The sequence below is a fragment of the Arachis hypogaea genome, chromosome 3 (genome assembly GCF_003086295.3).
Source record: "Arachis hypogaea cultivar Tifrunner chromosome 3, arahy.Tifrunner.gnm2.J5K5, whole genome shotgun sequence".
Taxonomy (NCBI): Eukaryota; Viridiplantae; Streptophyta; class Magnoliopsida; order Fabales; family Fabaceae; genus Arachis; species Arachis hypogaea.
This window is the reverse complement of record NC_092038.1, coordinates 54,575,589-54,588,945: the sequence shown is the minus strand read 5'-3', so window position 1 is coordinate 54,588,945 and position 13,357 is coordinate 54,575,589.

The window sequence follows — 13,357 nt, the reverse complement described above, 5'->3', positions numbered from 1 at the left end:
TATTCGCTTTTTTTGGGAGTTTATGGGCTTCCTATTACTTTTTGGCTTTTCAAAAATAGTTTGCTAATGTTAAATTAAAGCTAAGAATTGGATAAATTTGAAGATTATTGTATAAATTATGCTTGACTTTGGTATAGATTTTGAACAGTAGATGAAAGCACTTAATTCTTGTATGTTTAGCTGTTGATGAACCACCATATGTTCTTTCACCAATGGGACTTGGAGAAGGCCTGATTTAATCTTGTGCTATGGTTTTTTACGGTAATTTCTAGTGCAAAATAATAAGCTATATTGATTTATATAAGTATTATATCATTGTAAAATAGTGTACAATATTGTTTGAAATTTGGTTTATATTATTGGTATAATTATTGTGCAACAGAAGAAATTTATAAAAAAAAAATTGGCAGAAATTCAGGCCAAACATGCCAAGGCTCAAGCATAGGGAATGGAGCTACCATTAATTGATAAGAATTTGATTTGGGAGGAAGTGCGTCATGGCACAAAGAAGAATCGAGTTTATGAAAAAGGAGTATTTTTCTTTAGCTCTATCAAGTCTGGAATCACTTTTGCTAACTCTGTTTTTGGAAGAGCATTTACAAATCAAAGTTTTATTCGTAATTTGTGGGAACAGATTCATAATCTCAATGAAGAATTTTTTTAGTGTGTTACTCAACAGACATATGAGAGTATCAGTAAGTTATTAGATACACACTTAACTCCTTTGGAAAAGACTCACAAGAAATTAGAGAAGTTGGAATGGCAATTGGAAAGGCCAAGAAGAAAAAGTTGAAACAGAAGAGATGGAATGAGGCTTATATTAGCTATTATAAGAAGGTTAGAGCGTCAAGTAGTTTTAGTGTTGTTCCAGTACCACCGCCATTGTCGCCACCCTCAATTTTTTTGGATGAGAACTATGATGATGATGATGATGATGAGGATGAAACCGAGGACTATAGCTGATAGTTTTAGTATGGTTGAATAATACACTAAGGATTATAGTTGATGTATCGATATAATTTGTTTATATTATGAATTGACTTGTTTATTTATAGTACTTTTCTTCTAGTTTGAAAATACAATGAACTTGTTTATTTTTTGAAATATTATGAATATTCGAATACAAGTTAGAAGAAAATTGTCTTGGTTAAATTTATATTTATTTTGTATGAAAATAGGTTTATTTTGCAATGAAAAAATCTAAAAAAAAATTCTGTTTTACCTTGCAGACAGATTTACAGACAGAAAATCCATCTGTATTTAGAGTTGTGAATGTTTTTCTTAGCTCTAATTACTGACAGAAAATCAGTCAAAAAATCTTTCGTTTTTAGCAAAATGGAGGGGATGATTACCAAAAAAAAATATGTCGGTAACAGAGACAAATCCGTCAGTAAATTATCGATGAAAAAAATTTGTCGGTAAATAATTCTAACAAGACTTTTACCGATAGATAAAATCTGTCAGTAACTAAAAATTTGTCTGTAATGAAGACCAAATATGTGTATACATTTGTTTGTAATAAGCAGTTTTCTGGTAATGTGTGGATATTAATTTCGGTGCTAGGCACGACGACTTCTTCATGTGACAGAAGATTGATTGGCACAGTTGGGTGCGGCCGTATTGTCTCTCAGCGACGGAGCTTACTGGAAAAGATGAAGTACGGTGCGATTGGGGTGGGAGACGAAGGAAAAGTGCGGTTGTTCTTTTTTTATTTTGAATAACAGTGAAAAATCAAATTAAGGTTACGTTTGGATAATGTTATGAGATATTTTTTATGTTATTGACCTTTTTTGTTGTGGTCTATATTATAGTTGACAGAGTTGGCTGATATCCTAATTAATTCTCTAGACTTTTCCAAAAATATATTAGTATTTTAAGGTGACCGTGGGCATTATTATGTTTTTTTTGGGACAGGTCAGTGGGCATTATTTCACTTTATGGTTTTGGCCGGACAAGGGCTATTGGGATTTATACCATATAAAATTGGAAAATTCTCTTGTGCTGAGTGAAGATCCATCCGCACCCACTGACGATGCATGTAGTTGGAATGCCTGTTCAAAGATGATGCCAACAAAAGTTATTGTAGGCTCCGCAGTTGACAGTGTGTGCAAATTGTCGGTGCTTAGCATATGGTTTAGAGATGATAGTCAATGCAGTTAAGGATAATATAATTGTTGTAATTAATAATATTTATATCAAATGGGCGGGCCCGTAAAATCTTTTTTGTTTGGTTCCGTTGGGCTAACCAAATTGATTAGTTACGTAGATGGGCCTTTAAAAATTGACATGTAGATGTGGTAGTATAGATGTGGTGGTGTGGTATTTTGGTCAAATGATGATCTTCTATCCACAAAAAAAAGATGATCTTATAAGAAGAATAGGATCGTGTTTACTTTTATTATTTGAGTCCAATGGTAGAATTAATTTGAGTTAACTTGTATGTTAAATTTTATAGGTTTTGAAATGTTTAGATAAGTTTAAGGGGTTATTTTTTGTCTTTTAACTTGATTTTTAACAAAAAGATAGGGTGATCTTACAATTAGTAATTTGTTTGTCTCTTTTTAATTAAAAACGTTAAAAAAAATAAAGGATGATAGTTGAATACACTATCCTAAAACTCAAATAGTGAAATGAGATTAAAAAAAATGAATCATTAAAAAAGTTTTTTTAAATTATACAAAAAAAATACAATATATTATTTTTGGACTTCGATAAACAATAATATTAAAATAATTATTTAATATCTTAATAATTTAAAAAGGTGGAGAATAAAATTATGAATAATTTTCTTAATCATATTATAGTAGTTGTCATTTTCGTACATTAAATTAATTATTTGAGATTTGCTTGATATATGTTGGATCAATATATATAATTATACTAAATTATATATATTGTTGTGGAATAAATAAATAAAGAAGATAAAAAAATGTTATATCAATATGTGTAATAATTTCTGTTATTAATTATTTTAATTTTAGACTTATTTATATTTAAATTAAGTATATTTTTTATTAGTCATGATTATTATTATAAATATAATTAAATATGTATTAATAAGAAAAATCAAATATTTTAGTATATAACAATATAATTTTTTTAAGATTATATAATATTGATTTATATTTAAATTAAGTATATTTTTTATTAGTCATGATTATTATTATAAATATAATTAAATATGTATTAATAAGAAAAATCAAATATTTTAGTATATAACAATATAATTTTTTTAAGATTATATAATATTTATTAATATTATTTTTCGATAAATACATATAGTATGTAGTATATAATAATATAATAAATATAAACTAATGAGTTAGTTAGTCAAAAAATGTTTATTTTAATATAAAAATAAAATTAAAAATGTGTTTTTATGAGAAAATACTAAAATATTATATTCTTATTATGTAATAACTAGATTATCAATTGCTAATTAAAATTTCTTAAAATTTGAGTATGTTTAAAATGTTAGTGAAGAAGAATATCTATTCACGACATGAGCTAAATTTTTCTTAATTCTGTCGGATTATTACTGTATACAGTAGTAAAAATTGCTATGTCTGAAAATAGACATCAATCAAATATAACTGGACTAATATAATAATAGTAAAAATTTTTAAAGACATATTTTCTTTTCTTGTAAAAAGGTGGTCATTGTTATCAACATCACCCTAATTCAAATTCGTTTCCAGCAACGTTAGATCTGTATATCAACAAAGAACACTTACTCAGTAGACCCACAGTGAGAATTAAAAAAAAAAGTATTAGCTTATGTCAAGAGTCCGACAATGACAATGGTTAGTGTGGATGGATATCCGCGATGCAACGGTCGATTGTGAATCCCTTGTAGGTTGCACAGTGTTCAGGGTATCTTCTGAGTTGAACTTACTGATAGATCGAATGTAGTTGATAAAAGGCTCTAGAGTTAGAAGAAAGTTAAACAATAATCCGATGGTGAACTCCATAACTATCTTCACTCACACACAGTTACTCTTTCATAATTTCGTAGTTGATGGAGAGTGTGACATAATCCTCCTGAACCGTGAAAATTTACGATTTAGGATCTAAGGTCGAAAATTTGGATTGTAGAATTTAGATGAAAAAGGGTCTATGGTAGAGAGTTGGACAAATATGGTTAAACTCTGATAATGTAAGATTTAGGGCTTCCATTTTGGGACTTATCGTTTTAGGTTACTAGATTTTATAATTTGCATTTTGGAATTTATAGTTTACAATATAGAATAATAATCAAAATAAAATATGGAATGATACATATGTAAAGTTTTGCTTTTTAAATTGTTATACAAATCTATATAGTGTGTTAATTATCTTTTTTTTTCTCCCACTTTTACTTTAGAAAATACCTTTAAAAAATTTGATACTTTTTCATATTGTTATCTTGTTTCTTTTTTTTTCAAACTTTTACCGTATACGAACAAATAATTTTTATTAAATATTTAATTTGTGAGAAATAGAATAAAAAGATAGAATATTATATATTAGACTTAGGACAATAATAAACTATATATTTGAAAATACTATGTTCTTTATGGTATTAGTAAATAATAATAAATCTATTGTAATACTGTGCATATGTCATATATAAAGAACATAAATCGTTTTTTTTAATTGTTGCTACATATCATTACGTTAACGATAATGAATAAAAGTCTAAGAGCACCTCCAACGGACTAATAATTAAAATCTTCTTTCTGACGTATGCAGGGACCAACTATCGGAAAAGAAGAGATAAAAATCCCTGCACACTATTCAAAAAGAGAGAAGCACAAGTGAATTCTTCTTAGGGACTTTCTCCATCCAATAATAACTTGCCACATGGCAAGTTATTATAGAAAATATATTTATAAAAAAATAAAATTAGTTAAATAATTAAGTTTCAAGTAATTTATTAATAATTATAATAATTAATTATATCTATACTTAATTAATAATTTATATTAATTAATTAAACAATAATTAATTAAATAATTTAATTATCTATTAAAAAAAGTAAATAACTTATTCATGTTTAATTTATTAATAATTATAATAATTAATTATATTAAATAGTTATATCTTTATTTAATTAATAATTTATATTAATTACTTATATTCATTATTTAAATAATAATTAATATAAATAATAATATTAAATCAATGTTAAATATTATTTTTATTTTTAAGTTAAATTATAATTTATTAAATTTATTTACATAAAAAAATAAATTTAATTTTTATCCTTTACAAAATAATTTAACTATTTTTTTATATTAAGTAATTTTATAAATTAATATAATTTTAAATTATATATTTTTCACTAAATTAGTCTAAATATGAAAATAAAAAATTACTATATTACATTATATTTATTTTTCACTTAATTAAGTAATTAATATTTTTTAATTTACCTGTTAATCACCTTAATTTTAACAAGCCATTCTAAATCGTGAGACCCACATCTATACTGGCTACCTCCAACTACAATACGTGCAGAAATATTAATTATTTTAGATGGACGCGTGTTTTCACCACGTTGGAACACGCAGCATCAGCGCTTGCGAAAAAATCTGTCTTTCAGCACTACAGCAGCTCCCTATAAAATTTGGCCATTTAGAACTACAAAGAGAATATGGGCTAACCTAGTCACATTAAACCAAACAAAATATGGTAGCCCAAATAGCCCAATAAACTCTTTAAGTAATAAATCAATAGAAAGTAGCGAGAGTAAAAACCACAGGAACCCCTGTCCAAAGAAAACCCTGTCCAAAAAAAAAAAACCACAAGAACGATGTAGGATGCAAAACAAAAGGTCTTGAAAGTTGTTTTATGCAAGTCTTGAAATTCTTGTTTATGTTTTGACCAAAATAATAATAATAATGACAACAATAACAATAAACAAATAATAAAAAAACATTGCTGAAGTGAAACTATATATGAGAGTATTAGTAAAGTAAGGAGGTGAAGTTCTAACTACAATAGTAATTAACTTTTTATTTTACCAATTTTTTTCTTTTAGCATATTTTTTTCAATATTTTATATTTAGGTTGAAGTTGGCTAAGATATAAATATTGTATATAATAGTTTTTTTCTATAGGTTGTTTTCAAATTAACGTTACTTTATTTTAAAAGGAAAATAAAAGAGGAAAACTTCTCATAACCACTATACAAATGTATCATATATTACGTACGGATTTGGATCCTCTAAAATTTGAATTTCACTTTAGAAAATAAAGTGGGATCTCTCATCATTGGTGGGGCCAAAAATAAAAATAGAAAAACTATTAGAAGATCACACTTTATTCTTTAAAGTAAAATTTAAACTTTAAAAGATCCAAATCCATTACATACTACTATTAAAATAAAATATTTTTAATTTAAACTTAATTAAAAAAATAACAGTATTTTTTTAATAATTTATGTAATTATTTTATTTTATATCGATAAGTAAATATATAATAAAATTATGCCCATTAATTTTTTAAAAATATCGTATTATGTAAAATAGTTTTTGTTTTTATTTTTTAGTTATGAGCATAACTATAATTTTATTAAAAAAAGTATTATATATTTGTCATGTGCAAATAGTTTAATTACTTCTGATTCTAATGAAAAATATTTTTGTAAGCATATCTAAACACAATTTTTTTTACTTCTACTTCTGCTTCTACTTTTAAGAAGTACTTCTCTCATGAACCACACTAATAGATAAGTTCGTAAAAACATATTTTAGCAGAAAACCTATTATAATGGCATTGTTAAAGCTAAAATTAGATTAAATAATGAGTTAAAGACTTTTGTACGATATACAATAATGAAGATATTGGTGCTTGAGGATATTCCATGAATATTGGCTATATGTTGCCAAAATTTATTTTTTTTTTTAAAAAATAGTTTAAAGTTAGTAGTATATTTATTTAATTTTATTTTATTGTTTTTAGCAATTTATTATGATTTTAGTATATTTTTATTTTTCTTTTAATTTGAGCTACTTGTGAATATTTTAAAAATTATAAAATAGTGGATTTTAATATAATTATATTATGGTGGCTAGGTGACTGTGCAATAAAATTATACTCATAAAAGTTTCTGGTAACTGAACCACTTTATGTATAAGACCTAAGACATAAGAGTATCATATTCAGAAAATGTGAAGGAAGACATTGTCATATTGAGTTATTAATAGCAAATGCCATCTCTACCCTTTCTCTCTGGCGGGATTCGGCTTCCAATACTTATTATGAGCCAGAGCCAATCTTACTTGATTCCTCTAAGAAATCAACTTTATCTGATTCTCTTTTTCACTTTTCAAATTAAACATTATTTTGTGCAGATCAATTCACCTAAGTCCAATATTCCTCTTTAGCAAAAATGTCAACAATTCACGTCTTATGGGCCTAGATAGTTCTAAACCAACCAATTTGGTAGAATTTGATTTCAATTCTCAATCATTTGCTTGCTTTTTGAAAACCACAGATGATAGGAACAAAATGAAGATACCAAACGGGTCAAAGTCTGTATGAAAAGAAAAATAAAATTGCCCTCTCATACCGTATCTTATGTTTTATGTACAGATACAACGTACAAATTACACAGCTTCTGACCTTAACATAATGAGAGAGATAATCATAAATTAACTCATTTTCATGAGTTTAAACTTTAAAGTCTGTTTTCAATGTTCTGTTTTCTATCCAATTTTAATTCTCTTCCGTATCTTTTTTTTTCTGTTTTTTTTTTACTCTTTTTTTTCTGTTTTACACACACAACTTAATGCATGTGAAATATATAAAAAATGAATATAGTATTTATTGTGCCAAAATTTTGGTATAAATACTCAATGTGACATCATTATTGCTCAAGAAGTCTTCCACTTTATGAAGAAGACTAAATTAAAGAAAGGCACACTGGCCTTTAAGATTGATCTGGAGAAAGCTTATGACAGAGTTGACCGGAGGTTTTTAGCTCATACCCTTAAGAGCTTTGGTTTTCCTATTCCTACACTTAATTTGATTATGAATTGTGTCACTGCTTCTTCTTTATCTATTCTTTGGAATGGGAGTCGTCTGAATGGCTTTACTCCTAGCCGAGGTCTTAGACAAGGAGACCCTATGTCACCCTATCTTTTTGTGTTGTGTATGGAGCGATTGTCATGTTTTATTAGTCATCAGGTTGATTTGGGCTTGTGGGAGCCGGTTGCTATTTCTAGAGGGGGACCAAGAATATCCCACTTAATGTTTGCAGATGACTTGCTTCTATTATGTAAAGCTACAAAGAGACAAGTGCAAAATGTGATGTTGGTTTTAGAGACTTTTTGCAAAGCATCTGGGATGAAGATTAATGTGGAGAAGTCTAAAGCGATTTGCTCCAAGAATGTCTCTGCAACAAGAAAAGAAATTTTCACTGGGGTATCCTCTATCAGATTTGTCCAGGACTTGGGCAAGTATCTTGGAGTTACCCTTAGCCATTCTAGGGTGACTCGTTCAGCTTTCAATGGTGTCCTGGATAAGATTCGGAGTAGGTTAGCAAGCTGGAAAGGGAGTTTACTCAATCGGGCTGGTAGACTCTGCTTGGTTAATTCTGTTTCCGCCGCTATTCCCACGTACCAGATGCAGGTCTCTATTTTTCCCAAAGGAATCATTAGTCTATGATGAGGAATGACAAGTTGATGGAAGAGGATTGAATCTTGTTAGTTGGAAGGTACTGGTTACTCCAAAAAAATATGGAGGTTTGGGGATTAGAGATCCTTATTGTGTAAATATTGCTCTTCTTGGAAAGCTAGTTTGGACTTTTTTCCAGCAGCCAAACAAGCTATGGGTCCAATTGTTGGATGCCAAGTACCGATCATCTCTATATGACTATTTTAGTTATCCTAAGAATAAGGACTCTCCCATTTGGAGGTGTCTTTGCAAGGCTTGGGAAGTGTTGAAGGATGGGTTTGCTTGGTGTATTGGAGATTTGAACAAGAATTTTCGGTTTTCTAGCTGGAGGAGAGAAGGACGGTTATCTAATGAGATGGATTATATTCACATTTCTGATTCGAATCTCCGGATACAGGATATTTGGTCGGTTGGTAGGTGGCATTTGGATACTCTTTATTCTCCTTTATCTCAAAATCTGAAAGGTAATATTCTCTCTTACAATCCAGATGAACAAGCAGGTTCGGAAGTGGGTTGGTATTGGAGTGGGTCTGCTGCCAAAGTCTATAACTCACGCAATGGTTACTTGTAGTTGTGTAAGCAGCTGTTTGGTTGGGAGGAGCGGGAGAATTGGCTTTAGCTTTGGCGTCAGCTTGTTCCGGAAAAAGCATAAATTTTTGGCTTGGTTGTGTCTTAAGGAGACTCTTCCTACTGCAAGTTTTCGCTTTAGAAGAGGGATGTCATCATCGGATAGGTGTCCAAGATGTCTTTCTAGCCAGGAATCGGTTTTACATTGTATTCCGGATTGTCCAAAAGCTCAGCTTGTCTGGCATAGGTTGGATATTTCTTGTCATCATTTGGATTTGAAGAACTGGTTCTTGTATCATAGCAGAGAGCATCCATTCAAGTTCTTTTTGGGACTTTGGTGGATATGGCGAGCAAGGAATAATGACATATTTAATTTCCATGAAACTTGGCCTCCGGAAAAAGTGATTTGTCTAGCATTAACTTCAGAAAATGAGCTTAGGAATATTTTTGAATTACAACGTATGTCCCTTCCCTCTACTCTAAATGATTTTTGGAATCCCCCATCCATCGGTACTTTTAAGATTAATTGTGATGCTAGTTATTTTGGTTCGGGTGATAGTGTTGGTTTTGCTTGTATTATTAGAGATTATAATGGGAGCTGGCAAATGGGGTGTTTGGGAATGATTGAGAGTAATAGTATTCTTTAAGGAGAATTATTTGCTATTTGGAGAGGATATCTCTTAGCTTGGGATGTGGGTCAAAGAGATGTTATTTGTGAGACGGATTGTGTGGAAGCATTTAATCTTGTTACTCAAGATGGTTTTGGGTTTATTGATCCATTGGTGCTCAAAATAAGAGATATCATGCATTGGAATTGACATGTTAACTTTCGTTTGATTATGAGAGATGCAAACACGGTGGCATATACTATGGCAAAGATGGCGATGAAGTTACAACTTTCGCATGTGGAGCTTCTTTCACCTTGGGAGGAGTTTAAGAGTAGTCTTAAATGGGACTGTCCCTCTATTTAAGCAGTTCCTTGTTTTGTTTGTTTTGTTTTTCTTTGTTTAATTTATTTCAGTCACCAAAAAAATGCTCGATGTGAGAAAAAATAAATTTATTTGAAATTTAAGGTTATATCAATTCGCTTAGGTTTTTATCTCTATAAATAAAATTAATTTCAATATTTACACACCCACTCATTTTAAAAATTTTTAATCACACTAACGCACGAAAACATGAGGTACGAGTTCATGTAAGTATTGGGAGGCTCCATTTTTCTTTCAGTCATTTCAATTCTATTTTTTCTTTCTGTTATTTAAATTATGTTATAAAGGTTGTAGAAGGTTTAGAGAAGGGAGGTTAAATCTATGACCTTCTTTTATGTTACTGAAGTAACCCTTTAAAACAAACTTTCAATTCTGATTCTGTTTGAACTTAGCAGCGAAAAATTTATGAGACAATTTATTTTTGTCTCATGAATATCAGAAAACAGAACAGAGCAGAGAAGAGAGAAGCTGACACCATCATGTATCTTAGTTCAGTTGCCTTGTGCAATGCAACCTACATCCAGTCTCCACGACAACAGTGGTGGAATTTCTACTATAATTAAAGTATTACATACACCAATTCCACAGGATTGACACAATCCTTTCACTCTCAAGTTCTAATCTAACTTGACTTGGTTATGCTAATACCTAACTATTCACTCGTAGTGCTCACCCAACTAAGAAAGGGGTACCTCACATGTACAAGATACAAGACACAGACTTAACCTAAAGAAATCTGAAATAACTCTAGGCTTTTCTCTCAAGTGTATCACTCAGCCTCTTTCACTCATTGGCTTTTACTTGAGCTCTCTCATTATGCCTTTTCACTCAAGAAATTACAGAAAGATAAACATTAAAAAAATTACAATCTGTAAAATATGAAGGAGATTAATGCTTCAACAGCCTCTTTGCTATGTGATAAACCAGATTTGCTAGCCTCTAATTCAGTTCTTCATTCTGGCGGAACGCTCCTTTGACTAGGAAACATTGTCCAGTTAGATGAACCTCTTCAAAGACCTCTTCTCAGAACATACACCTCAAGAACACTGGTTATCTCTCCTTAGCTTCTGAATGGTGAAAAATCTTCTTTTATCTCCTTGCATGTTGCTGAGTTACTCTCTCATAGGTCAACTATCGAGTTTTGTACTTCACCAACCCACCATCCCACTTTTTCCCATTAATCCTCAAAATTGAAACTTTGGTTCTGACCTTTCCTTGTTGACCAAAAGCCACAGAACAGCAGAAATAGATATAGTCAATGGTAAACCCAGATCTTGGCCATTGAAAAGCAACTTGGTCTCCAAGACACACTTGTGACCGTAGATGCACAATAGTGAAGAGCAGATATCATCTTTCCCATGTATCCCAATATGGAGTGGTAGAGAGTTGAAGATGAAGAGAAGAAAATGAGATGCATGTAGAAGGAAATAAAATCACCTTTAGCTTCTGACCTCTTCTTGATACAGATTGATGTGGGTGATTAGACTTCTACCTTTTGCTTAACCTTCTCTTTCTTGCTTCTTTGATGAATAGCTTAAGGAAGAAGCTCTCTCTTTCTTTTTCTGAGTTCTCTAACCAAGACAGAAAAAGTGAATGTTGCTATGGAAGAAGTAACTTGGAGGGATCAACTTGAGTAATATCAAATCGGGCTTGGATCAGTTATCATTCATGCAACCTGTTTGATATCCTTGGCCCATCTCACTTCATTTCTTTGATTTCTTTGAGCTGTTGTTGTTTTTGTAGCCTACCAGCCTTTTTTATATTTTTCATTCAATTTGGGCGGCCTTTGTATATCAATTTTGGCCTGCAACACTTAATCATAAATAATTAACATTAGTTAGATAATTTGTCCAAAATTAATGTTTGTCATCATTAATTAATTTAGTTAATTTTTTAACTCAACAATCTCTCCATTGATGACAAATATAATTAAAACAATGATCAAAAGGAAAAGAATTTTATTTAAGTTAAGAAACTTTCCTTTGAATGATGTTACTTGCTTTTATGTTGCTCCCCCTTTCCTTTTCAAGAGTAGCTCTCCCTAGATTTATGCACTTCTTTTTGTTCCTGTTTACATTATACTTATAGAGAGCACAATGAAGAGCTAAATATAATTCAACTTTGACTAAGGGATACTACATAACCAACAACACAGATTCAGCCCAGTATAATCATATCATATCAGCACCAAAACTGAGCATTAAGTTTAGCAAGGGCAAACTAGCAACATATATAAAGCAAGTTCCACTTTCCATGCCAAAAGAGTTCACAGCATTAGCAAGATTTGCAAAAAATCAAATACTTATGCAAACACTCATTGTATCAGCAGCCAATATACCGAAAAATAATCAAATATTCACAATCCTGCTACTCTTGCGCTATTACTCCCCCTTTGTCATCAAGGGTGAGAATAGGCAAACCCAGTAAAATTGCATCATAAAACCCGCAAGAAAGTGTTAATGCACAGTCTAAAATATCAAATTAATTTAAAGTAAAGACAGTAGTAGTTAAAGTATTACAATCATCTGGAATAACAAACAGAAGTCCAAAAGTAATAAAAGAGACAATATTCCTGAGATAAAAAGGAGTAAACATCAGCAGCTTCATGAGACAAATCTAGGCATCTGAACCAGTTCCCTCCGAATCAGCTTCCTCTTCAGTATCAGTGGCAGGATCTTCATCTTGTTGAAGATTATCAATGAACTTCATAAATACAGCCACTTTATCCCTTGATTTTCGGAAAAAATTCTCATGCTTGCTTGCTAGCTTTCTTTGTTCCTTACTCATGGCAATCATGTAATTAGATTGGGAGACAAACTCCTAGACTACGTCTTTGACAATATTTAGCAGAGCAGATTTTTGTCTAGTGGAGATGGAAGTGCTCTCGGTGGAAGGAGGAGGAGATTTCTCAGGAATGAACTCACCATCATCATCATCTAGAACCACTCTCTCAGATCGAGTAGGTCCTTTTTGCTGTTTCACTGCACCACCTCCCTTTAGATATGAATGTCTATTTTCATAATCCTCATTGGTTAAATCAACACCAAAATGCTCAAAAATACAAGTTAGAAACATGCCATAAGGAAGGGCTTTGTCTTTCTCACTTCTAACAGAGTCAAACATGTATCTAACTGATGAGC